Raw genomic sequence first — 27,207 nt, forward strand, 5'->3', positions numbered from 1 at the left:
TATTTTTCCTCTATCTCTGTTTTCGCACTTGTTCAAAAAGGTTTTCTTTCTAAGAATATTAATCACAATATCCCAAAGGATTAAAAGATACTTGGGTATTTTTCCCCTAAGTATTTGCAAAAGAAAAAAAAATCTGCATACTTGCTGGATGTAAAATGCAAATAGAAATAAACTTGAAAGTTCTCCCAAAAACCTTAAGGAGAAAACCCCATGTATTTTATAAAATCCAGAGTATTCATCTACAGAATACAAAAATGGGCAGGTTCTAGAAGACAAAATTTGTAAAATGATTCTGCACAGAATTCTATGCTTTCAAGCTTTTTGCCCTTCAGGGGCAGTGCCATTCTCTGAACTGGAGTGCTCTGAGCATGTTCTGCTCACCACGGCAGCTTTCTGTTCTCCCCTGGTACAGATCATCCTCCCAGCAAAGGGGGAGTGCAGCCACCGCAACTCGCAGCACCTTCCCACACAGCAGGAACCTGAAGGACAGAGATGGCTTTCACCAGCTCCTGCGGGTTCTAATAGCGCCACCTCTCGGCTGCTGAAACCCTGAATTTCTCTATTGTAATGTGCTAGTTTATTGACTCAGATCTTCTGTTATCTTGTTCAAGTGTTCCCTGAGTTATTACAGTTAGTTTCTCCCCTGTGTTATGCCCTCCTACCCAAGTGTCCCTCAAGGAATCCCCTCCCTCCTCACCAGATTTTTCCCTGTCTGTCAAGATGACCCGGCCCCTTGGGCCCATCCATCAGCCCAAACCCTACCCTTTGTTCCAGAAAGTTCCCTGTCCCTCACCCTAAGATCCAATCCCTATCCCAACCCTCTCTCCTCCTGTCCTGGGTTGACTATATGATGCTTTTATCCCCAATCATCTCATTCTGTTTATGTTGAATAATAATAAGTTTTGTACCTTTAAGAGTGTTCCAGAGAGTGAAGGGGGGTAGAGAAGAAGCGCGCAGTTTGTTTTCAGACACTGCATTCACTCCTCCACATTCCTGCTCCTGACTCTGTTGTTTGTGGACAGACAGCGGGGCAGAGAGCTCTTCTTTTGCTTTTTAGTTAGTGTTAGCTAGCTGAGGCAAAGAAGTTCCCTGGACTGTTTCTTTTCCTTTTTCTTTGGACCTCTTGAAACTGCTCTGGACTGAGCACCCAGGAGAGCACCGGCAGCTGCAGCTGTGGTCCACCAGGCCAGGCCTGGCTTGCGACAATCCCAACACCGGAGGGACTGATCAGACTGAGTGAGCTGCTGCTTGAACCCGGGGTTTTCTCAGTTTGTCATCTCTTTTAGAGTGGCAAGGGGTCTCATTGTTTTGATATTGTTTTGGTCTTATTGTTTAATAAACAGTTTTTTTCCACCTTTCTCCAAGGAGGTATGTTTTCCTCCCAGACCAGTTGGGGGAAGGGGCCGATTGGATCTGCTTTTCCCACCGGAGCTCCTTTGGGGGATTCTTCCCCAAATTTGCTCTAAACCTGGACACCTCCCCTTGTTCTGATTTGTTGTAGCCTTCGAAACCGCACTATGAGAGTCCCTTATTGGTTACTATATGGTGTCCACCCCCCGTTTTGAAAGATTTTAAAAAGCCGTGCACAGGGGTGCTGGGAGTTGTTTTTACTTCTGCTTGCCTTTGGCAATTTTGTCTTGTGTGCTTTCCCCCTGTCTCTCCTGACAAATTCTCTGCACTTTACACTGTAGAAGAGCTTCCTCTGCCTCCTTCACTCAGTCCTCCAGGGGTCTCTACTGCTAGGCAGCTGGCCTAGAGGTTCTGGCTCAGGCAAAACCCTAGCCTAGCCAGTTCCCCACTCTTGCCATTGTCCCTGCAACACCACAGAGCTAGCCAGGGCTCTGGAGGGCAGTGACAGTGACCCATGCCCTGGCATGTCACAGCCCCCAAAGCCACACCTGCCAGGCCACAAGCCCCAGCCCTGGTCCCCACTGCCGGCCTCAGCGGCTCCTGGGCATCCTCAGCCTGGGTGCAAAGGCAGCCACAGGAGCCCCCCAGAGCGCTCTGGACCCAGGCTGCAGACACCCTAAAGCCAGCACTGAAAGGGACATGGATGGGGACTGCAGCTGGACCTTCCAGTGCTCACCAGCCCTGACTGCTCTCTGAGTGAACCCAAACCTCATCTGCAGCACCTTGAGCAGATTTACCTTTCTCACCCATCCTGGAACGTGGTGGTGATACCCACCCATCATACACTAGCACTTTGCAGGGAGTGACCAGCTTCCAGCTGCTCTGCTACCCTGGCTTTACTTTCTGTTTCCTAGCAATGAACTTAAGGGATACACTCATGAGAGTTCTAACACAACATTTGCTTCTTAGGAGCTCTTGCAGCGACGAGTATCTAGCCTTCTAGAGCAGAGAAGGTCAGAGTCCGGCTAGCTGAGGTTAAGGCTGACACCTTGCTGCATAACCTGCCAGCACACCTTGGCGTTGTAAGGCCTCGGGCTGTGCTGGTTGTGGACTGGATCGCTGCTAAACGACAAGAAGGAAGGAGCTGGACACTCGCCGGGGGGCTAAACTTGTTTTATTGGAAAGCCCACGATGTCCCAGCGAATGACCAAGAACAAAGGGTGCTTAGGGGTTATAAAGGGAAGCAGTGGACCCGGGAGGGGTTTACAGAACACCAATAGGTGGAGAAGAGGAGATGAACTTAATACAAATGATATAGTGGAGAGCCCAATAGGCTCAAATGGTGAGGGGCAGGGCCCCATGTGTGAGGGAAGGAGTTCCAGGCTGTCAGGGGTGGGGATCCAGTCAGTGAGGGGTGGAGCTATAGCCAGTGATGGGCGGGGCTCCATGAGTTAGGGATCGGGCTCCATGCAGTGAGGGGCAGGGCTCCATGTTTGACCGGCGGGGCTCAAATAGGGAGGGGCAGGGCCCTATGAGTGAGGGAAGGGGTTCCATGCTGGCAGGAGTGGGGTTCCAAGCTGTCAGGGGCTGGGATTCTGTTATTGAGAGTCGGGGCTCTAGGCAGTGATGGGCGGGGGTCCATGAGTTAGGGATCGGGCACCATGCAGTGAAGGGCAGGGCTCCATGTTTGAGGGGCGGGGCTCCAATTGTGAGGGGCAGCGCCCCATGAGTGAGGGAAGGGGTTCCAAGCAATCAGGGGTGGGGATCCATTCAATGAGGGGCGGGGCTCTAGGCAGTGATGAGCGGGGCTCCATGAGTTAGGGATCGGGCTCCATGCAGTGAGGGGCAGGGCTCGATGTTTGAGGGGCGGGGCTCAAATTGTGAGGGGCTAGGACCCATGAGAGAGGGAAGGGGTTGCATGCTGTCAGGGGCGGAGATCCAGGCTGTCAGGGGCTGGGATTCAGTAAGTGAGGGGCGGGGCTCTAGGCAGTGATGGGCGGGGCTCCGTGAGTTAGGGATCGGACTCCATGCAGTGAGACACAGGGCTCCATGTTTGAGGGGCGGGGCTCAAATGCTGAGGGGCAGGGCCCCATGAGTGAGGGAAGGGGTTCCATGCTGTCAGGGGTGGGGTTCCAGGCTGTAAGGGGCTGGGATTCTGTAAGTGAGGGGCGGGGCTCTAGGCGGTGATGGGCGGGGTTACATGAGTTAGGGATCGGGCTCCATGCAGTGAGGGGCAGGGCTCCATGTTTAAGGGGCAGGACTCAAATGGTGAGGGGCAGAGCCCCATGAGAGAGGGAAGGGGTTCCATGCTCTCAGGGGTGGGGTTCTAGGTTGTCAGGGGCTGGGATTCTATAAGTGAGGGGTGGGGCTCTAGGCAGGGGTGGGCTATGCTCTATGAGTTAGGGATCAGGCTCCATGCAGTGAGGGGCAGGGCTCCATGTTTGAGGCGCAGGGCTCAAATGGTGAGGGGCAGGGCCCCATGAGTGAGGGAAAGGGTTCCAGGCTATCAGGGGGTGGAAATCCAGTCAGTGAGGGGCGGAGCTCAAGGCAGTGGTGGGCGGGGCTCCATGAGTTAGGGATCGGGCTCCATGCAGTGAGGGGCAAGGCTCCATGTATGAGGGGTGGGGCTCAAATGGTGAGGGGCAGGGCCCCATGAGTGAGGGAAGGGGTTCCAGGTTGTCAGGGGTGGGGATCCAGTCAGTGAGGGGGGGGCTCTATGAAGTGATGGGCGGGGGTCCGTGAGATACGGATGGGGTTCCATGCAGTGAGGGGCAGGGCTCCATGTTCGAGGGGGGGATATCAAATGGTAAGGGGAAGCGCCCCATGAGTGAGGGAAGGGGTTCCATGCGGTCAGGGGTGGAGTTACAGGCTGTCAAGGGCTGGGATTCTGTATGTGAGGGGCGGGGCACTAGGCAGTTATAAGCGGGGCTCTGTGAGTTAGGGATCGGGCTCCATGCAGTGAGGGGCAGGGCTCCAGGTTTCAGGGTCGGGGCTCAAATGGTAAGGGGCAGGTCCCCATGACTGAGGGAAGGGGTTCCAAGCTGTAAGGGGTGGGGATCCAGTCAGTGAGGAGCACGGCTCTAGGCAGTGATTGGCGGGGCTCCATGAGTAAGGGATTGGGCTTGATGCAGTAAGGGGCAGGGCTCCATATTTGAGGGGCGGAGCTCAAATGTTGAGAGTAAGGGCCCCATGAGTGAGGGATGGGGTTCCGTGCGTGACGGGCGGGGTTCCAGGCTTTCAGGGGCTGGGATTCAGTAAGTGAGGGGCGGGGCTCAAGGCAGTGATGGGCAGGACTCCATGAGTTAGGGATCCGGCTACATGCAGTGAGGAGCAGGGCTCCATGTTTCAGCGTCGGGGCTCAAATGGTGAGGGGCAGGGCCCATGAGTGAGGGAAGGGGTTCCAGGCTGTCAGGGGAGGAGATCCAGTCAGTGAGGGGCGGGGCTCTAGGAAGTGATGGGCGGGGCTCTATGAGATAGGGATCAGGCTCCATGCAGTGAGGGGCAGGGCTCCATGTTTCAGGGGCAGGGCTCAAATGGTGAAAGGCAGGGCCCCATGTGTGAGGGCAGGGGTTCCAGGCTGTAAGGGGTGGTTATCCAGTCTGTGAGGGGCAGGGCTCTAGGCAGTGATGGGCCTGGATCCATGTGTAAGTGATTGGGCTCAATGCAGTGAGTGGCAGGGCTCCATGTTTGCGGGGCGGGGCTCAAATGGTGAGGGTCAGGGCCCAATGAGTGAGGGAAGGGGTTCCATGCGTGATGGGCGGGGTTCCAGGCTGTAAGGGTCTGGGATTCAGTAAGTAAGGGGCGGGGCTCTAGGCCGTGATGGGCGGGACTCCATGAGTTAGGGATTCGGCTCCATGCCGTGAGGGGCAGGGCTCCATGTTTTAGGGGCGGGGCTCAAATGGTGAGGGTCAGGGCCCAATGAGTGAGGGAAGGGGTTCCATGCGTGATGGGCGGGGTTCCAGGCTGTCAGGGATGGGTATCCAGTCAGTGAGCGGCAGGGCTCTAGGCAGTGATGGGCAGGACTCAATGAGTTAGGGATCGGGCTCCATGCAGTGAGGGGCAGGGCTCCATGTATGAGGGGTGGGGCTCAAATGGTGAGGGGCAGGGCCCCATGAGAGAGGGAAGGGGTTCCAGGTGTCAGGGGTGGGGATCCCGTCAGTGAGTGGCGGGCTCTAGGCCGTGATGGGCGGGGCTCCATGAGTAAGGGATTGGGCTCCATGAAGTGAGGGGCAAGGCTCCATGTTTGAGGGTCGTGGCTCAAATTGTGAGGGGCAGGGCCCCATGAGTGAGGGAAGGGGTTCTAAGGGGTCATTGTGGTGTTCCAGGCTGTCAGGGGTTGGCATTCAGCAAGTGAGGGGCGGGGCACTAGGCAGTGGTGGACGGGGTTCGGTGAGTTAGGGATCGGGCTCCATGCAGTGAGAGGCAGGGCTCCATTTTGGAGGGGCGGGGCTCAAATGGTGAGGGGCAGGTCTCCATGAGAGAAGGAAGTGGTTTTAGAGGGTCAGGGTGGGGTTCCAGGCCGTCAGGGGATGGGATTCAGCAAGTGAGGGGCGGGGCTCTAGGCAGTGATGTGCGGGGATTCATGAGTTAGGGATCGGGTTCCATGCAGTGATGGGCAAAGCTCCATGCTTGTACGTGCGGGGCTCAAATAGTGAGGCGCAGGGCCCCATGAGTTAGGGAAGGGGTTCCAGGCTGTCAGGGGTGGGGATCCAGTCAGTGAGGGGCGGGGCTCTAGGCAGTGATGGGCGGGGCTCCATGAGATAGAGATCGGGCTCCATGCAGTGAGGGGCAGAGATATATGTTTGAGGGCCGGGGCTCTAATGTTGAGGGGCAGGGCTCCATGAGTGAGGGAAGGGGTTCCAGGCTGTCAGGGGTGTGGATCCAGTCAGTGACAGGCGGGGCTGTAGGCGGTGATGCGAGGGGCTCCATGAGTTAGCGATCGGGCTCCATGCAGTCAGCGGCAGGGGTGGATATTTGAGGCCGGGGCTCAAATCGTGAGGGGCAGGGCCCTATGAGAGAGCGAAGGGCGCCTAGGCTGTAAGGGTGGGGATCCAGTCAGTGAGGGGCGGGGATCTAGGCCGTGATGGGCGGGACTCCATGAGTTAGTGATTCGGCTCCATGCAGTCAGGGGCAGGGCTCGATATTTCAGGGGCAGGGCTCAAATGGTGAGGGGCAGGGCCCCATGATTGAGGGAAGGGGTTCCAGGCTGTCAGGGGTGGGGATCCATTCAGTGAGGGGCGGGGCTCTAGGCGGTGATGGGCGGGGCTCCATCAGTTAGAGTTTGGGCTCCATGCAGTGAGGGGCAGGGCTCCATGTTTCAGGGGCGCGGCTGAAATGGTGAGGGGCAGGGCCCCATGAGTCAGGGAAGGGGTTCCAGGCTTTCAGGGGTGGGGATCCTGTCAGTGAGTGGCGGGCTCTAGGCCGTGATGGGCGGGGCTCCATGAGTAAGGGATTGGGCTCCATGAAGTGAGGGGAGGGGCTCCATGTTTGAGGGGAGGGGCTCAAATGATGAGGGTCAGTGCCTCATAAGTGAGGGAAGGGGTTCCATGCGTGATGGGCGGGGTTCCAGGCTGTCAGTGGCTGCGATTCAGTAAGTGAGGGTCGGGGCTCTAGGCAGTGATGGGCGATGCTCCATGAGTAATGGATTGTGCTCCTTGCAGTGAGGGGCAGGGCTCCATGTTTGAGGGGAGGGGCTCAAATGGTGAGGGGCAGGGCCCCATGAGTGAGGAAAGGGGTTCCAGGCGTTCAGGGGTGGGGATCCAGTCAGTGAGGGGAGGGGCTCTAGGCAGTGATGGGCGGGGCTCCATGAGTTAGGGATCGGGCTCCATGCAGTGAGGGGCAGGGCTCCATATTTGAGGGGCGGGTCTCAAATTGTGATGATCAGGGCCGTATGAGTGTGGGAAGGAGTTCCATGCGTGATGGGCGGGGTTCCAGGCTGTCAGGGCTTGGGATTCAGTGAGTGAGGGGCGGTGCTATAGGCATTGATGGGCTAGGCTCCCTGAGTTAGGGATTCGGCTCCATGAAGTGAGAGGCGGGGCTCCATGTTTCAGGGTCGGAGCTCAAATGGTGAGGGGCAGGGCCCCATGAGTGAGGGAAGGGTTTCCAGGCTGTCAGGGGTGGGGATCCAGTAAGTGAGGGGCGGGCCACTAGGCAGTGATGGGCGGGGCTCCATGACTTAGGGATCGGGCTCCATGCAGTGAGGGGCAGGGCTCCATGTTTCAGGGACAGGGCTCAAATGGCGAGGTTCAGGGCCTTTTGAGTGAGGGAAGGGGTTCCATGCGTGATGGGAAGGGGTTCCAGGCTGTCAGGGGTGGGGATCCAGTCAGTGAGGGGCGGGGCTCTAGGTAGTGATTGGCGGGGCTCCATGAGTTAGGGATCGGGCTCCATGCAGTGAGGGGCTGGGCTCCATGTTTGAGGGGCGCGGCTGAAATGGTGAGGGGCAGGGCCCTATGAGTGAGGGAATGGGTTCCAGGCTGTCAGGGGGGGGATCCAGTCATTGAGGGGCCGGGCTGTATGCAGTGATGGGCGGGGCTCCATGAGATACGGATCGGGTTCCATGCAGTGAGGGGCAGGGCTCCATGTTTGAGGGGCGGGGCTCAAATGTTGAGGGGCAGGGCCCCATGAGTGAGCGAAGGGGTTCCATGCTGTCAGGGGGGGGGTTACAGGCTATCAGGGGCTGCGATTCTGTAAGTGAGGGTCGGGGCTCTAGGCAGTGAAGGGCGGGGCTCCATAAGTTAGGGATCGGGCTCCATGAAGTGAGGTTCAGGGCTCCATAGTTGAGGCGTGGGGCTCAAATGGTGAGGGTCAGGACCCCATGAGTGAGCGAAGGCGTTCCAGGCTGTCAGGGGAGGGGATCCAGTCAGTGAGGGGCGGGGCTCTAGGCAGTGATGTGCGGGGCTCTGTGAGTTAGGGATCAGGCTCCATGCAGTGAGGGGCAGGGCTCCATGTTTGAGGGGCGGGGCTCAAATGGTGAGGGGCAGGGTCCCATGAGTGAGGGAAGGGGTTCCAGGCTGTCAGGGGTGGGTATCCAGTTTGTGAGGGACAGGACTCTAGGCAGTGATGGACGGGGCTCCGTGAGATAGGGATCGGGCTCCTACAGTGAGGGGCAGGCCTCAATGTTTCAGGGGCGGGTCTCAAATGGTTAGGGGCAGGGCCGCATGAGTGAGGGAAGGGGTTCCAGGCTGTCAGGAGTGGGCATCCAGTCAGTGAGGGGCGGGGCTCTAGGCGGAGATCGGCGGGGCTCTAGGCTGTGAAGGGTGGGGCTCCATGAGTTAGGGTTTGGGCTCCATGAAGTGAGAGGCAGGGCTCCATGTTTGACGGGCGGGGCTCAAATGGTGAGGGGCACGGCCCCATGAGTGAGGGAAGGGGTTCTATGGGCTCAGGGGTGGGGTTCCAGTCAGTGACGGGTGGCGGTATAGGCAGTGATTGGCGGGGCTCCATGAGATAGAGATCGGCCTCCATGCAGTGAGGGGCAGAGATACATGTTTGAGGGGCGGGGCTCAAATGGCGAGGGTCAGGCCCTTATGAGTGAGGGAAGGGGTTCCATGCGTGATGGGAAGTGGTTCCAGGCTTTCAGGGGTGGGGATCCAGTCAGTGAAATTCAGTGCTCTAGGCAGTGATGGGTGGGGCTCCATGAGTTAGGGATCGCACTCCATGCAGAGAGCGGAAGGGCTCCATGTTTGATGGGCGGGGCTGAAATGGTGAGGGGCAGAGCCCCATGAGCGAGGGAAGGGGTTCCATGCGTGATGGGCAAGGTTCTAGGATCTCAAGTGCTGGGATTCTGTAAGTGAGGGACGGGGCTCTCGGCAGTGATGGGCGGGGCTCCATGCGTTAGGGATATGGCACCATGCAGTGAGGGGCAGGGCTCCATGTTTGAGGAACAGGGCTCCATGGTGAGGGTCAGGGCCCCATGAGTGAGGGAAGGGGTTCAATGCGTGATGGGCGTGGTTCCACGCTGTCAGGGGCTGGGATTAAGGAGGTGAGGGGTGGGGCTCTAGGCAGTCATGGGCGGGGCTCCATGAGTTAGGGATTGGGCTCCATGCAGTGAGGGGCTATTCTCCATGTTTAAGGGGCGGGGCTGAAATATTGAGGGGACGGGCCCCATGAGTGAGGGAAGGTGTTCCAGGCTGTGAGGGGTGGGGACCCAGTCAGTGATGGGCAGGGCTCAAGGCAGTGATGGGCGCGGCTCCATGAGTTTAGGATCGGGCTCCATGCAGTGAGGGGCAGGGCTCCATGTTTGATGGGTGGGGCTCAAATAGTGCAGGGCAGGGCCCCATGAGTGAGGGAAGGGGCTCCAGGCTGTCAGGGGAAAGGATCCAGTCAGTGAGAGGCGTGGCTCTAGGAAGTGATGGGCGGGGCTCCATGAGTTAGGGATCGGGCTGCTTGCCGTGAGGGGCAGGGCTCGATATTTGAGGTCGGGGCTCAAATGGTGAAGAGCAGGGACCCATGAGTGAGGGAAGGGGTTCCAAACTGTCAGGGGTGGGAACCCAGTCAGTGATGGGCAGGGCTCAAGGCAGTGATGGGCGCGGCTCCATGAGTTTAGGATCGGGCTCCATGCAGTGAGAGGCCAGGCTCCATGTTTGAGGGGCGGGGCTCCAATGGTGAGGGTCAGGGCCCCATGAGTGATGGAAGGGGTTCCATGCTTTAAGGGGTGTGGATCCAGTCAGTGAGGGGCACGGCTCTAGGCAGTGGTGGGCGGGGCTCCATGAGTAAGGGATTGGGCTTAATGCAGTAAGGGGCAGGGCTCCATATTTGAGGGGCGGGGTTCACATGTTTAGAGTCAGGGCCCAATGAGTGAGGGATGGGGTTCCGTGCGTGACGGGCGGGGTTCCAGGCTTTCAGGGGCTGGGATTCAGTAAGTGAGGGGCGGGGCTCAAGGCAGTGATTGGTGGGACTCCATGAGTTAGGGATCCGGCTATATGCAGTGAGGAGCAGGGTTCCATGTTTCAGGGTCGGGGCTCAAATGGTGAGGGGCAGGGCCCCATGAGTGAGGCAAGGGGTTCCAGGCTGTCAGGGGTGGGGTTCCAGGCTGTCAGTGGGCTGGCATTCTGTAAGTGAGGGACAGGGCTCTAGGCAGTGACGCGCGGGGCTCCATGAGTTAGGGATCGGGCTCCACGCAGTGAGGGGAAGGGCTCCACATTTGAGGGGCGGGGCTCAAATGGTGAGGGGCAAGGCCCCATGAGTGAGGGATGATGTTGCAGGCTGTCAGGAGTGGGTATCCAGTCAGTGAGGGACTGGGATCTAGGCAGTGATGGGCAGGACTCCATGAATTTCAGATTTGGCTCCATGAAGTGAGGTGCAGGGCTCCATGTTTGAGGAGCGGGGCTCAAATGGCGAGGGTCAGGGCCCTGTGAGTGAGGGATGGGTTTCCATGCGTGATGGTCGGGGTTCAAGGCTGTCAGGGGTTAGGATTCAGTAAGTGAAGGGCGGGGCTCTAGGCAGTGATGGGCGGGACTCCATGAGTTAGGGATCGGGCTCCATGCAGTGAGGGGCAGGGCTCCATGTTTGAGGGGCAGGGCTCAAATGGTGAAAGGCAGGGCCCCGTGAGTGAGGGAAGGGGCTCCAGGCTGTAAGGGGTAGCTATCCAGTCTGTGAGGGGCAGGGCTCTAGGCAGTGATGGGCCTGGATCCATGTGTAAAGGATTGGGCTCCATGCAGTGAGGGGCAGGGCTCCATGTTTGAGGGGCGGGGCTCAAATGGTGAGGGTCAGGGACCAATGAGTGAGGGAAGGGGTTCCATGCATGATGGGCGGGGTTCCAGGCTGTAAGGGTCTGGGATTCAGTAAATGAGGGGCGGGGCTCTAGGAGGTGATGGGCAGGACTCCTTGAGTTAGGGATTCGTCTCCATGCAGTGAGGGGCTGGGCTCCATATTTCTGGGGCGGGGATCAAATGGTGAGCAGCAGGGCCCCATGATTGAGGGAATGGGTTGCAGGCTGTCAGGGGTGGGGATCAATTCAGTGAGGGGCGGGGCTCTAGGCAGTGATGGGCGGGGCTCCATGAGTTAGGGATCGGGCTCCATGCAGTGAGGGGCAGGGCTCCATGTGTCAGGGAAGAGGTTCCAGGCTTTCAGGGGTGGGGATCCAGTCAGTGAGTTTCGGGCTCTAGGCCGTGATGGGCGGGGCTCCATGAGTAAGGTTTTGGGCTCCATGAATGGAGGGGCAGGGCTTCATGTTTGAGGCGAGGGGCTCAAATGTTTAGGGTCAGGGCCCCATAAGTGAGGGAAGGAGTTCCATGCGTGATGGGCGGGGTTCCAGGCTGTCAGTGCCTGCGATTCAGTAAGTGAGGGTCGGGGCTCTACGCAATGATTGGCGAGGCTCCATGAGTTAGGGATTCTGCTCCTTGAAGTGAGGGGCAGGGCTCCATGTTTCAGGGTCGGGGCTCAAATTGTGAGGGGCAGGGCCCCATGAGTGAGGGAAGGGGTTCCAGGCTGTCAGGGGTGGGGATCCAGTCAGTGAGGGGCGGGGCTCCATGTTTGAGAGTCGGGGCCTAAATTGTAAGCGTCAGGGCCCCATGAGTGAGGGAAGGGGTTCCATGCTTGATGGCGGGGTTCCAGGCTGTCAGGGGCAGGGATTCAGTAATTGAGGAGCGCGGCTCCAGGCAGTGATGGGCGGGGCTCCATGTTTCTGAGTCGGGGCTCAAATGGTGAGGGGCAGGGCCCCATGAGTGAAGGAAGCGGTTCCAGACTGTCAGGGGTGGGGATCCTTTCAGTGCGGGGTGGGGATCCAGGCAGTGGTGGGCGGGGTCCTGGAGTTAGGGATCGGGATCCATGCAGTGAGGGGTAGGGCTCCATATTTCAGGGGCGGGGCTCAAATGGTGAGCGGCAGGGCCCCATGATTGAGGGAAGAGGTTCAAGGCTGTCAGGGGTGGGGATCCATTCAGTGAGGGGCGAGGTTCTAGGCGGTGATGGGCGGGGCTCCATGAGTTAAGGGTTGGGCTCAATGCAGTGAGGGGCAGGGCTCCATGTTGGAGAAGAGGGACTCAAAAGATGAGGGGCAGGGCCCCCTGATTGAGGGAAGTGTTTCCATGCGTGATACGTAGGGTTTCAGGCTGTCAGAGGCTGGGATCCATTCAATGAGGGGCGGGGTTCTATGCGGTGATGGGCGGGGCTCCATGAGGTATGGTTCGGGATCCATGCAGTGAGGCGCAGGGTTCAATGTATGAGTGGCGGGACTCAAATGGTGAGGGGCAGGGCCCCATAAGTGAGGGAAGGGGTTCCATGTGTGATGGGCGGGGTTCCAGGCTGTCAGTGCCTGCGATTCAGTAAGTGAGGGTCGGGGCTCTACGCAATGATTGGCGAGGCTCCATGAGTTAGGGATTCTGCTCCTTGAAGTGAGGGGCAGGGCTCCATGTTTCAGGGTCGGGGCTCAAATTGTGAGGGGCAGGGCCCCATGAGTGAGGGAAGGGGTTCCAGGCTGTCAGGGGTGGGGATCCAGTCAGTGAGGGGCGGGGCTCCATGTTTGAGAGTCGGGGCCTAAATTGTAAGCGTCAGGGCCCCATGAGTGAGGGAAGGGGTTCCATGCTTGATGGCGGGGTTCCAGGCTGTCAGGGGCAGGGATTCAGTAATTGAGGAGCGCGGCTCCAGGCAGTGATGGGCGGGGCTCCATGTTTCTGGGTCGGGGCTCGAACGGTGAGGGGCAGGGCCCCATGAGTGAGGGAAGCGGTTCCAGACTTTCAGGGGTGGGGATCCTTTCAGTGAGGGGTGGGGATCCAGGCAGTGGTGGGCGGGGTCCAGGAGTTAGGGATCGGGATCCATGCAGTGAGGGGTAGGGCTCCATATTTCAGGGGCGGAACTCAAATGGTGAGGGGCAGGGCCCCATGAGTGAGGGAAGGGGATCCAAGCAGTAAGGGGTGGGGATCCAGTCAGTTAGGGGCGGAGTTCTAGGAGATGATGGGAGGGGCTCCATGAGTCAGGGATCGGGCTCCATGCAATGAGGGGCAGAGGTGTATATTTGCGGGGCGGGGCTCAAATGATGAGGGGCAGGGCCACATGAGAGAGGGAAGGGGGTCCAGGCTGTCAGGGGTGGGGATCCAGTCAGTGAGGGGCAGGGTTCTAGGCAGTGTTGGGCGCGGCCCCATGAGTTATGGATCGGGATCCATGCAGTGAGGGGTAGGGTTCAATGTATGAGGGGCGGGGTTCAAATGGTGAGGGGCAGGGCCCCTGGAGTGAGGAAGGGGATCCAGGCAGTCAGGGTTGGGGATCCAGTCAGTTAGGGGCGGAGTTCTAGGTGGTGATGGGAGGGGCTCCATGAGTCAGGGATCGGGCTCCATGCAGTGAGGGGCAGAGGTGGATATTTGAGGGGCGGGGCTCAAATGATGAGGGACAGGGCCCCATGAGAGAGGGAAGGGGGTCCAGGCTGTCAGGGGTGGGGATCCAGTCAGTGAGGGGCGGGGTCTACGCAATGATGGGCCGGGCTCCATGAGTTAGGAATCGGGCTCCATGCAGTGAGGGGCAGGTCTCCATGTTTCATGGTCGGGGCTCAAATGGGGAGGGGCAGGTCCCCATGAGTGAGGGAAGGGGTTCCAGGCTGTCAGGGGTGGGGATCCAGTGAGTGAGGGCCGGGGCTCAAGGCAGTGATGAGCGGGGGTCCATGAGTTAGGGATGGGGCTCCATGCAGTGAGGTGCAGGGTATCCAATTTTGAGGGGCGGGGCTCAAATGTTGAGGGGGACGGCCGTATGAGTGAGGGAAGGTGTTCCAGGCTGTCAGGGGTGGGGATCCAGTCAGTGAGGGGCTGGGCTCTAGGCAGTGATGGTCGGGGCTCCAAGAGTTAGGCATCGGGTTCAATGCAGTGAGGGGCAGGGCTCCATGGTTGAGGCGCAGGTGTCCAATGGTGAGGGTTAGGGCCCCATGAGTGAGGGAAGGGGTTCAATGCGTGAAGGCCGGGGTTCCAGGATTTCAGGGGCTGCGCTTCGGTAGGTGAGGGGCGGGGCTCCAGGCAGTGATGGTCGTGGCTCCATGAGCTAGGGATCGGACTCCATGCAGTGAGCTGCAGGGCTTCATGTTTGAAGGGCGGGGTTCAAATGTTGAGGGGTGGGCCCCATGATTGAGGGAAGGAGTTCCAGGCTGTCAGGGGTGGGGATCTAGTCATTGAGGGGCGGGGCTCTAGGCAGTGATGGGCGGGAATTAATGAGTTAGTGATCGGGCTCAATGCATTGAGGGGCAGTGCTCCATGTTTGAGGGGCCGGGCTCAAATGGATAGGGGAAGGGCCTCATGCGTGAGGGAACTCGTCCCAGGCTGTCAGGGGTGGGTATCCAGTAAGTGAGGGGCGAGGCTCTAGGCAGTGATGGGCGGGGCTCCATGAGTTAGGGATCGGGTTCCTGGCCGTGAAGGGCAGGGCTCCATAGTTGAGGGGCGGGGCTGAAACGGTGAGGGGCAGGGCTGTTTTGCAGAGAAAAGAAGAAACCTCACAACTTTATAAAAGTTGGAAAGCCAGGTATGTTTATTTTACGACACGCGCCGGACGCATGTCCCCCAACAAGGCATGCGTACCTCTGAAGACCTCAGGTCGTCTTTTATCCCCCTCCTAAATGCATATGCATACAGTTTCACAACAAGTTCATACATATTCATTCCGCGTGACATTTAGCACTAATTCTTCTTTATCAGAGGAATTCCTAGGTCTGGGGCAGATCAACCTTGCGATAATTTCTGTTTTTCTTTCTCTGTCTCCTTGCTGTCTCTGGAATGCAAGTTCTTCCTTCAGCTTTGGCCCTACCGACCTCTAACCTCTTCCAGGCACTTCACCTAATTCAGAATGGATCCCCACTCCATCTCAGGGCCCCATGAGTTAGGGAAGGTTTTCCATGCGTGATGGGCGGGGTTCCAGGCAGTAAGAGGTGGGGATCCAGTCAGTGAGGGGCAGGGCTCTAGGCAGTGATGGGCAGGGCTCCATGAGTTAGGGATCAGGCTCCATGCAGTGAGGGGCAGGGCTCCATGTTTGAGGGGCGGGGCTCAAATGGTGATGGGCAGGGCCCCATGAGTGAGGGAAGGGGTTCCAGACTGTCAGGGGTGGGGATCCAGTCAGTGAGGGGTGGGGCTCTAGGCAGTGATTGGCGGGGCTCCATGAGGTAGGGATCAGGCTCCATGCAGTGAGGGGCAGGGGTCCATGTTTAAGGGGCGGGGCTCAAATGGTGAGGGGCAGACCCCATGAGTGAGGGAAGGGGTTCCATGCATGATGGGCGGGGTTCCAGGCTGTCAGGGGTGGGGATCCAGTAAGTGATGGGCGGGGCTCTAGGCAGTGATGGGCGGGGCTCCATGAGTTAAGGATCGGGCTCCATGCAGTGAGGGTCAGGGCTCCATGTTTGAGTCGCGAGGCTCAAATTGTGAGGGGCAGGGCCCTATGAGTGAGGGAAGGGGTTCCATGCGTGGTAGGCGGGAATACAGGCTGTTCAGGGGCTGGGATTCAGTAAGTGAGGGGCGGGGCTCTAGGCAGTGATGGGCGGGGCTCCATGTGTTCGGGATTGGGCTCCATGCAGTGAGGGGCATGGCTTTATGTTTGAGGGGAGGGGCTCAAATGGTGAGGGGCAGGGCCCCATGAGTGAGGGAACTCGTTCCAGGCTGTCAGGGGTGAAGATCAAGTAAGTGAGGGGCGGGCCTCTAGGCAGCGATGGGCGGGGCTCCATGAGTGAGGGTAGGCGTTCCAGGCTTTCAGGGGTGGGTATCCAGTCAGTGAAGCGTGGGGCTCTATGCAGTAATGGGCGGGGCTCCATGAGTTAGGGATGGGGCTCCATGAAGTGAGGGACAGGGCTCCATGTTTGAGGGGCAGGGCTCAAAAGGTGAGATGCAGGGCCCCATGAGGGAAGGAAGTGGTTCCATGCGTGATGAGCGGGGCTCCAGGCTGTCAGAGGCTGGGATTCAGTATGTGAGGGGCGGGGCACGAGGCAGTAATGGGCTGGGCCCCATGAATTAGGGATCTGGCTCCATGCAGTGAGGGGTAGGGTTCAATGTTTGAGGGGCAGGGCTCAAATGGTGAGGGGCAGGGCCCCATGAGTGAGGGAAGGGGTTCCAGGCTGTCAGGGGTGGGGATCAAGTCAGTGAGGGGCGGGGCTCTAGGCAGTGATGGGCGGGCTCCATGAGTTATGGATCGGGTTCCATACAGAGAGGGGCAGGGCCCCATGTTTGAGGGGCTGGGCTTAAATGGTGAGGGGCAGCGCCCCATGAGTGAGGAAAGGGGTTCCAGGCTGTCAGGGGTGGGGATATAGACAGTGAGGGGCGGGGCAAAAGGCAGCTTTGGGCGGGACTCATGATTTAGGGATCGGGCTCCATGCAGTGAAGGGCAGGGCTCCATGTTTGAAAGGCAGTGCTTAAATAGTGAGGGTTAGGACCCCACGAGTTAGGAAAGGGGCTCCATGCGTGGTGGACGGGGATCCAGGCTGGCAGGGGTGGGGATGCAGTCAGTGAGGGGCGGGGCTTCAGGCAGTGATATGCGGGGGTACATGAGTTTGGGATCGGGCTCCATGCAGTGGAGGGCAGGGCTCCATGAGTTAGGGATGTGGCTCCATTCAGTGAGGAGCAGGGCTCCATGTTTGAGGGGCGGGGCTCAAATGGTGAGTGTCAGGGCCCCATGAGTGAGGGAAGGGCTTCCATGTGTGATGGGCCGGGTTCCAGGCTGTCAGGGGCTGAGAATCAGTAAGTAAAGGGGCGGGGCTCTAGGCAGTGATGGGCGGGGCTCCATGAGTTAGGGATGGGGCTCCAAGCAGTGAGGGGCAGGGCTCCATATTTGAGGGGCGGGGCTCAAATGGTGAGGGTCAGGGCCCCATGAGTGAGGTAAGGGCTTCCATGCGTGATGGGCGGTGTTCCAGGCTGTCAGGGGCTGGGATTCAGTAAGTGAGGGGCGGGGCTCTAGGCGGGGATGGGCGGGGCTCCATGAGTTGGGGATTCGTCTCCATGCAGTGAAATGCGGGGCTCCATGTTTGAGTGGCAGTGCTTAACTGGTGAGGGTCCGGGCCCCATGAGTGAGGAAAGGGGTTCCATGAGTGGCGCACAGGGATCCAGGCTGTCAGGAGTGGGGACCCAGTCAGTCAGGGGCGGGGCTCTAGGCAGTGATGTGCGGGACTCCATGAGTTAGGGATAGGGCTCCATGGAATGAGGAGCAGGGCTGGATGTTTGAGGGGCGGGGCTCAAATGGTGAGCGTCATGGCCCCATGACTGAGGGAATGGGTTCCATGCGTGATGGGCAGGGTTCCAGGCTGTCAGGGTCTGGGATTCAGAAAGGGAGCGGCGGGGGTCTAGGCAGTGATGGGCGGGGTTCCATGAGTTAAGAATTGGGCTCAATGCAGTGAGTCGCTGGTCTCCATGTTTTAAGGGCGGAGCTCAAATGGTGAGGGGTAGGGCCCCATGAGTGAGGAAAGGGGTTCCAGGCTGTAAGGACTGGGGATCCAGTCAGTGAGAGGCGGGGCTCCAGGCAGTGATGGGCGGGGCTCCATGATTTAGGGATCTGTCTCCATGCAGTGAGGGGCAGGGCTCCATATTTGAGGGACAGGGCTCAAAAGGTAGGGGGCAGGGACCCATGAGTGAGGGAAGGGGTTCCAGGCTGTCGGAGCCGAGAATCCTGTCAGTGAGTGGCGAGGCTCTGGGCAGTGATGGGCGGGGCTACATGAGTTAGATATCGGGCTCAATGCAATGAGGGGCAGGATTCCATGATTGAGGGGCGGGGCTCAAATGGGGAGGGGCAGGGCCCCATGAGTGAGGGAAGGGGTTCCATGCGTGATGGGCGGGATTCCAGGCTGTCAGGGTCTGGGATTCAGTAAGGGAGGGGTGGGGCTCTAGGCAGTGATTGGCAGGGCTCCATGAGTAAGGGATCGGGCTCCATGCAGTGAGGTGCAGGGCTCCATGTTTGAGGGGCGGGGCTCAAATAGTGAGGGTCAGGGCCCCATGAGTGAGGAAAGGTGTTCCAGGCTGTCAGGGGTGGTGATCCAGTCAGTGAGGGGCGGGGCTCTAGGCACTGAAGGGCGGGGCTCCATTAGTAAGGGATCGGGCTCCATGCAGTGAGGGGCAGGGCTCCATGCTGGGGAGGCAGGGCTAAAAATGTGAGGGGCATGTCCCCATGAGGAATGGAAGGGGTTCCATGCGTGATGGGCAGGGTTACAGGCTTTAAGAGGCTGGGATTCAGAATGTGAGGGGCGGGGCACTAGGCAGTAATGGGCGGGGCTCGATGAGTTAGGGATCAGGCTCCATGCAGTGAGGGGCAGGGCTCCATGTTTGAGGGACGGGGCTCAAATGTCGAGGGGCAGGGCCCCATGAGTGAGGGAATGGGTCCATGCGTAATGGGCGGGGTTTCAGGCTTTCAGGCACTGGGATTCAGTGAGTGAGGGGCCGAGCTCTAGGCAGTGATGCGTGGTGATCCATGAGTTAGGGTTGGGGGTCCATCTTTGAAGGGTGGGTTTCAAATTAAGAGGGTCAGGGCCCCATAAGTGAGGGAAGGGTTTCCAGGCTGTCAGGGGTGGGGATCCAGTCAGTGAGGGTCGGGGCTCTAGGCACTGATGGACGGGGCTCCATGAGTTAGGGATCGGGCTCCATGGAGTGAGGGGCAGGGCTCCATGTCTGAGGGACGAGGCTCAAATGGTGAGGGGCAGGGCCCCATGGGTGAGGGAAGGCGTTCCATGATAATGGGCGGTGTTCCAGGCAGTCAGGAACTGGGATTCAGAGAGTTAGGGGCCGAAATCTAGGCAGTGATGGGTGGGGTTTCATGACTTTGGGATGGGGCTCAATGTTTGAGGGGAGGGGTTCAAATTAATGGGGGCAGGGCCCCATGAGTGGGGAAGGGTTTCCAGGCTGCCAGGGTTAGGGATCCCGTCAGTGAGGGGCGGGGCTCTAGGCAGTGATGGGCGGGGCACCATGAGTTAGGGATCGGGCTCCATGCAGTAAGGTGCGGGGCTCCATGTTTGAGGGGCGGGGCTCAAATGGTGAGGGGCAGGGCCCCATGAGTAAGGGAAGGGGTTGCAGGTTGTAAAGGGGTAAGAATCTAGTCACTGAGAGGCGGGGCTCGATGAGTTAGGGATCGGGCTCCATGCAGTGAGGGGCAGGGCTCCATCTTTGAGGGGCGGGGCTCAAATGGTGAAGGGCAGGGCCCCATGAGTAAGGGAAGGTGTTCCAGGCTGTCAGGGGTGGGGATCCAGTCAGTGAGCGGCTGGGTTCTAGGCAGTGATAGCCGGGGCTCCATAAGTTAGGGATCGGGCTCCATGCAGTGAGGGGCAGGGATCAATGTTTGAGGGGCGGGCTCATATGGTGATGGGCAGGGCCCCATGAGTGAGGGAAGGGGTTCCATGCGTGATGGGCGTGGTTCCAGGCTGTCAGCGACTCGTAATCAGTAAGTGAGGAGCGGGGCTCCATGAGTTAAGTATGGGGATCCCTGCAATGAGGGGCAGGGCTCCATGTTTGAGGCGCGGGGCTAAAATGGTGATCGTCATGGCCCCATGAGTGTGGGAAGGTGTTCCATGCCTGATGTGCGGGGTCCCAGTCTGTAAGGGTCTGGGATTCAGTAAGGGAGCGGCGGGGCTCTAGGCAGTGATGAGCGGGGTTCCATGAGTTCAGGATGGGGCTCCTTGCAGTGAGGCGCAGGGCTCCATATTTGTGGGGCGGGGCTCAAATGGTGAGGGGCAGGGCCCCATGAGTGAGGGAAGGTGGTTCCAGGCTGTTAGGGGTGGGGATCCAGTCAGTGATGGGCGGGGCTGTAGGCAGTGATGGGCGGGGCTCGATGAGTTAGGGATCGGGCTCCATGCAGTGAGGGGCAGGGCTCAATGTTTGAGCTGCAGGGCTCATATGGTGATGGGCCCCATGAGTGAGGGAAGGGGTTCCAGGCTGTCAGGGGTGGGGACCCAGTCAGTGAGAGGCGGGGCTCTAGGCAGTGATGGACGGGGCTGCATGTGTTAGTGATTGGTCTCCATGAAGTGACGGGCAGGGTTCCATGTTTGAGAGGTGGGGCTCCAATTTTGAGGGGCAGGGCCCCATGAGTGAGGGAAGGGGTTCCAGGCTGTCAGGGGTGGGAATCCAGTCAGTGAGGGGCGGGGCTCTATGCAGTGATGGGCGGGGCTCCATGAGTTATATATCGGGCTCTGGCAATGAGGGGCAGAGCTGAATGTTTGAGGGGCGGGTCTCAAATGTTAAGGGGCAGGGCCCCATGAGTGAGGGAAGGGTTTGCAGGTTGTAAAGGGGTGGGGATCCAGTCAGTGAGAGGCGGGGCTCCAGGAAATGGCAGGCGGAGCTCCATGAGTTAGGGATCGGGCTCCATGCAGTGAGGGGCAGAGCTCCATATTTGAGGGGCGGGGCTAAAATGGTGAGGGGCAGGGCCCCATGAGTGAGGGAAGGTGTTCCAGGCTGTCAGGGTTAAGGATCCAGTCAGTGATGGGCGGGGCTCTACGCAGCGATGGGCGGGGCTCCATGAGTTAGGGATCGGACTCCATGCAAAGAGGGGAAGGGAAAAATGTTTTAGGGGCGGGTCTGAAATTTTAAGGGGCAGGGACCCATGAGTGAGGGAAGGGGTTCAAGGGTGTAAGGGGTAAGAATCCAGTCAGTGAGAGGCGGGGCTCTAGGAAATCATAGGCGGGGCTCAATGATTTAGGGACCGGGTTCCATGCAGTGAGGGGCAGGGCTCCATGATTGAGGGGCGGGGCTCAAATGGGGAGGGGCTGGGCCCCATGAGTGAGTGAAGGGGTTCCAGGCTGTCAGGGGTTGGGATCAAATCAGTGAGGGGGTGGCTCTAGGCACTGATGAGCGGAGCTCCATGAGATACAGATCGGGCTCCATGCAGTGAGTGGCAGGGCTCCATGTTTGAGGGGCGGGGCTGAAATGGTGAGCGTCAGAACCCTATGAGTGAGTGAAGGGGTTCCATGCGTGATGGGCGGGATTCCAGGCTGTCAGGGTCTGAGATTCAGTAAGGGAGGGGCGGGGCTCTAGGCAGTGATTGGCGGGGCTCCATGAGTTAGGGATCGGGCGCCATGCAGTGAGGGGCAGGGCTCCATGATTGTAGGGGCGGGGCTCAAATGGTGAGGGGCAGGGCCCAATGAGTGAGGGAAGGGGTTGCAGGTTGTAAAGGGGTAAGAATCCAGTCAGTGAGAGGCGGGGCTCAAGGAACTTGTAGGCGGTGCTCCTTGAGTTAGGGATCGGGCTCCATGCAGTGAGGGGCAGGGATCAATGTTTGAGGGGCGGAGCTCATATGGTGATGGGCAGGTCCCCATGAGTGAGGGAAGGGGTTCCATGCGTGATGGGCGGGGCTCCATGAGTTAGAGAAGGAGGTCCATGCAGTGAGGGGCAGGGCTCTATGTATGAAGGGCGGGGCTCAAGTCGTGAGAGGCAGGGCCCCATGAGTGAGCGAAGGGGTTCCAGTCTGTCAGGGGTGGGGATCCAGTCAGTGATGGGCGGGGCTCTAGGCAATGATGGGCGGGGCTCCATGAGTTACAGATTCGGCTCCATGCAGCAAGGGGCGGGGCTCAAAGTTTGAGAGGCAGGGCTCAAATTGTGAGGGGCAGGGGCCCATGAGTGATGGAAGGGGTTGCAGGTTGTAAAGGGGTGAGAATCTAGTCACTGAGAGGTGGGGTTTCCGGAAATGGTAGGCGGGGCTCCATGAGTTAGGGATATGGCTCTACGCAGTGAGGGGCAAGCCTCCATGATTGTAGGGGCGGGGCTCAAATGATGAGGGGCAGGGCCCAATGAGTGAGGGAACGGGTTCCAGGCTGTCAGGGGTGGGGATCCAGTCAGTGAGGGGCGGGGCTCTACGCAGTGATGGGCGGGGCTCCATGAGTTAGGGATCTGTCTCCATGCAGTGAGGGGCAGGGCTCCATGTTTGAGGGGCAGGGCTAAAAAGGTAGGGGGCAGGGACCCATGAGTGAGGGAAGGAGTTCCAGGCTTTCGGGGTGGGAATCCAGTCAGTGAGAGGCAGGGCTCTAGGCAGTGATGGGCGGGTCTCCATGAGTTAGTGATCGGGCTCCATGCAGTGAGGGGCAGGGCTCCATGTTTGAGGGGCGGGGCTAAAATGGTGAGCGTCATGGCCCCATGACTGAGGGAATGGGTTCCATGCGTGATGGGCAGTGTTCCAGGCTGTCAGGGTCTGGGATTCAAAAAGGGAGCGGCGGGGCTCTAGGCAGTGATGGACGGGGCTCCATGAGTTAAGGATCGGGCTCCATGCAGTGAGGCGCCGGTCTCTATGTTTTAAGGGCGGAGCTCAAATGGTGAGGGGTAGGGCCCCATGAGTGAGCGAAGGGGTTCCAGGCTGTCAGGGGTGGGGATCCAGTCAGTGATGGGCGGGGCTCTAGGCAGTGATGGGCGGGGCTCCATGAGTTACAGATTCGGCTCCATGCAGTAAGGGGCGGGGCTCAAAGTTTGAGAGGCGGGGCTCAAATGGTGAGGGGCAGGGGCCCATGAGTGAGGGAAGGGGTTGCAGGTTGTAAAGGGGTGAGAATCTAGTCACTGAGAGGTGGGGTTTCCGGAAATTGTAGGCGGGGCTCCATGAGTTAGGGATCGGGCTCCATGCAGTGAGGGGAAGGCCTCCATGATTGTAGGGGCGGGGCTCAAATGGTGAGGGGCAGGGCCCAATGAGTGAGGGAACGGGTTCCAGGCTGTCAGGGGTGGGGATCCAGTCAGTGAGGGGCGGGGCTCTAGGCAGTGATGGGCGGGGCTACATGAGTTAGTTTTCGGGCTCCATGCAGTGAGTGGCAGGGCTTCATGTTTGAGGGGTGGGGCTCAAATGGGGAGGGGCAGGGCCCCATGAGTGAGGGAAGGAGTTCCAGGCTTTCTGGGGTGGGAATCCAGTCAGTGAGAGGCGGGGCTCTAGGCAGTGATGTGCGGGGCTCCATGAGTTAAGGATCGGGTTCTCGGCAGTGAGGGGCAGGGCTCCATGTTTGAGGGGCGGAGCTCAAATGGGGAGGGGCATGGCCTCATGTGTAAGGGAAGGGGTTCCATGCCGTCAGGGGAGGGGATCCAGTCAATAAGGGGCGGGGCTCTAGGCAGTGATGGGCGGGGCTCCATGAGTTAGGGATCGGGCTCCATGCAGTTAGGGGCAGGGTTCCATGCTTGAGGGGCAGGGTAAAATGGTGAGCGTCATGTCCCCATGACTGCGGGAAGGTGTTCCATGCGTGATGGGCGGGGTTCCAGGCTGTCAGGGTCTGGGAGTCAGTAAGGAAGGGGGGGGGGGCTCTAGGCAGTGATGGGCGGGGCTCCATTAGTTAAGGATCAGGCTCCTTGCAGTGAGGCGAAGGGCTCCATGTTTTAAGGGCGGGGCTCAAATGGTGAGGGGCAGGGCCCCATGAGTGAGGGAAGGGATTCCAGGCTGTCAGGGGTGGGGACCCCGTCAGTGTGGGGCGGGGCTCTAGGCAATGATGGGCGGGGCTCCATAGTTTAGGGACCAGGTTTCATGCAGCGAGGGGCAGGGCTCCATGTTTGAAGGGCAGGGCTCAAATGGTGAGGGGCAGAGCCCCATGAGTGAGGGAGGGGGTTCCATTCATGATGGGCAGGGTTCCAGGCTCTCAGGGGCTGAGATTCAGTCAATGTGTGGCTGGGCTCTAGGCAGTGATGGGTGGAGCTCCATGAGTTAAGGATCGGGCTCTATGCAGTGACGGGCAGGGCTCCATGTTTGAGGGGCGGGGCTCAAATGCTGAGGGGCAGGGCTCCATGAGTGAGGGAAGGGTTTCCAGGCTGTCAGGGATGGGGATCCAGTCAGTGAAAGGCAGGGGCTCTAGGCAGTGATGGGCAGGTCTCCATGAGTTAGGGATCGGGTTCCATGCAGTGAGGGGCAGGGCTCCATGTTTGAAGCACGGGGCTCAAATCGTGAGGGGCAGAGCCCCATGAGTGAGGGAAGGGGTTACATGCGTGATGGGTGGGGTTCCATGCTGTTAGGGGCTGGGATTCTGTAAGGGAGAGGCTGGGCTCTATGCAGTGATGGGCGGGGCTCCATGAGTAAGGGATCGGGATCCATGCAGTGAGGGGCATGGCTCCATATTTGAGCGGTGGGGCTCAAATGGTGAGGGGCAGGGCCCCATGAGTGAGGGAAGTGTTTCCAGGCTGTCCGGGGTGGGAATCCAGTGAGTGAGGGGAAGGGCTCTAGGCAGTGATAGGCGGGGCTCCATGAGTTAGGGATCGGGCTCCATGCAGTGAGGGGCAAGGCTCCATATTTGAGCGGTGGGGCTCAAATGGTGAGGGGCAGGGCCCCATGAGTGAGGGAAGGGGTTCCAGGCTGTCCGGGGTGGGAGTCCAGTGAGTGAGGGGAAGGGCTCTAGGCAGTGATAGGCGGGGCTCCATGAGTTAGGGATCGGGCCCTATGCTGTGAGGGGCAGGGCTCCATGTTTTAGGGGAAGGGCGCAAATGATTAGGGGAAGGGCCCCATGAGTGAGGGAAGAGGGTTACATGCATGATGGGCGGGGTTCCAGGCTGTCAGGGGCTGAGATCCACTCAGTGAGGGGCGGGGCTCTTTGCAGTGATGTGCGGGACTCCATGAGTAAGGGATCGGGCTCCATGCAGTGAGGGGCAGGGTTCAAAATTTGAGGGGCGGGGCTCCAATTGTTAGGGGCAGGGCCCCATGAGTGAGGGAAGGGAGTCCAGGCTGTCAGGGGCAAGGATCCAATCAGTGAGGGGCGGCTATCTAGGCAGTGATGGCTGGCCTCCATGAGTTAGGGATCGGGCTCCATGCAGTGAGGGGAAGGGCTGGATGTTTGAGGGGCGGGGCTCCAATGGTGAGGGGCAGAGCCCCATTAGTGAGGGAAGGGGTTCCAGGCTGTCAGGGGTGGGGATCCAGTCAGTGAGGGGTGGGGCTCTAGGCAGTGATGGACGGGGCTCCATGAGTTAGGATTCGGAATGCATGCAGTGAGGGGCAGGGCTCCATGTTTGAGGGCCGGGGCTCAAATGGTGAGGGGCAGGGCCCCAGGAGTGTGGCAAGGGCTTCCATGCTGTCAGGGGTAGGGTTGCAGGCTTTCAGGGGCTGGGATTCAATAAGTGAGGGGCGGGGCTCTAGACAGTGATAGGCGGGGCTCCATAAGTTAGGGATCGGGCTCCATGCAGTGAGAAGCAGGGCTCCATATTTGAGGAGCGCGGCTCAAAGGGTGCGGGGCAGGGCCCCATGAGTGAGGGAAGGGGTTCCAGGCTGTCAGGGGTTGTGATCCAGTCAGTGAGAGGCGGGGCTCAAGGCAATGATGGGCGTGGCTCCATGAGTTCGGGATCGGGCTCCTTGCAGTGAGGGGAAAAGCTCCATGTTTGAGGGGCGTGGCTCCAATGGAGATTGTCACGGCCCCATGAGTTGGGGAAGGGATTGCAGGCTGTCAGGGGTAGGGATCCAGTCAGTGAGGGGCGGGGCTCTAGTTAGTGATAGGCGGGGTTCCATGAGTTAGGGATCAGGGTCCATGAAGTGAGAGGCAGGACTCCATATTTGAGGGGTGGGGAACAAATGGTGAGGGGCAGGGCCCCATGAGTGAGGGAAGGGGTTCCATGCGTGATGGGCAGGGTTCCAGGCTCTCAGGGGATGGGATTCAGTCAGTGAGGGGCGGGGCTCTAGTAAGTCATGGGCGGGGCTCCATGAGTTAGGGATCAGGCTCCATGAAGTGAGGGGACGCGCTCCATGTTTGAGGGGCTGGGCTCAAATGGTGAGGGGCAGGCCCCCATGAGTGAGGGATGGGGTTCCAGGCTTTCAGGGGTGGGGATCCCGTCAGTGAGTGGCGGGCTCTAGGACGTGATGGGCGGGGCTCCATGAGTAAGGGATTGGGCTCCATGAAGTGAGGGGCAGGGCTCCATGTTTCAGGGGAGGGGCTCAAATGGTGAGGGTCAGTGCCCCATAAGTGAGGGAAGGGGTTCCATGCGTGATGGGCGGGGTTCTAGGCTGTCAGTGGCTGCGATTCAGTAAGTGAGGGTCGGGGCTCTAGGCAGTGATGGGCGATGCTCCATGAGTAATGGATTGTGCTCCTTGCAGTGAGGGGCAGGGCTCCATGTTTGAGGGGAGGGGCTCAAATTGTGCGGGGCAGGGCCCCATGAGTGATGGAATGGGTTCCAGGCTGTCAGGGGTGGGGATCCAGTCAGTGAGGGGAGGGGCTCTAGGCAGTGATGGGCGGGGCTCCATGAGTTAGGGATCGGGCTCCATTCAGTGAGGGGCAGGGCTCCATGTTTGAGGGGCGGGGCTCAAATGGTGATGATCAGGGCCCCATGAGAGAGGAAAGGGGTTCCAGGTTGTAAGAGGTTAGAATCCAGTCAGTGAGAGGCAGGGCTCTAAGAAATGATGTGCGGGGCTCCATTAGTTAGGGATCGGGCTCCATGTAGTGAGGGGCAGGGCTCCATATTTCAGGGGCGGGGCTCAAATGGTGAGGGGACGAGCCCCATGAGTGAGGGAAGGTGTTCCAGGCTGTCAGTTGTAGGGATCCATTCAGAGAGGGGCGGGGCTCTGGGAAGTGATGGGCGGGGCTTCATGAGTTAGGGATCGGTCTCCATGCATTAAGGGGCAGGGCTCCATGTTTTAGGGTCAGGGCTCAAATGATGAGGGGAACAGCCCCGTGAGTGAGGGAAGAGGGTTACATGCATGATGGGCGGGGTTTCAGCCTGTCAGGGGCTGAGATCCAGTCAGTGAGGCCTGGGGATCCAGGCAGTGATAGGCGGGACTCCATGAGTTGGGGATCGGGCTCCATGCAGTTCGGGACAGTGTTCAAAATTTGAGGGGTGGGGCTCCAATGGTGAGGGGCAGGGCCCCATGGGTGAGGGAAGGGAGTCCAGGCTCTCAGGGGCGAGGATCCAGTCAGTGAGGGACGGCGATCTAGGCAGTGATTACGGGCCACCATGAGTTAGGGATCGGGCTCCATGCTGTGAGGGGCAGGGCTCCATGTTTGAGGGGCCGGGCTCAAATTGTGAGGGGCATGGCCCCATGAGTGAGGGAAGTGGTTCCAGGCTTTCAGGT

Source organism: Ammospiza caudacuta, chromosome Z (assembly GCF_027887145.1).
Source record: "Ammospiza caudacuta isolate bAmmCau1 chromosome Z, bAmmCau1.pri, whole genome shotgun sequence".
NCBI lineage: Eukaryota > Metazoa > Chordata > Aves > Passeriformes > Passerellidae > Ammospiza > Ammospiza caudacuta.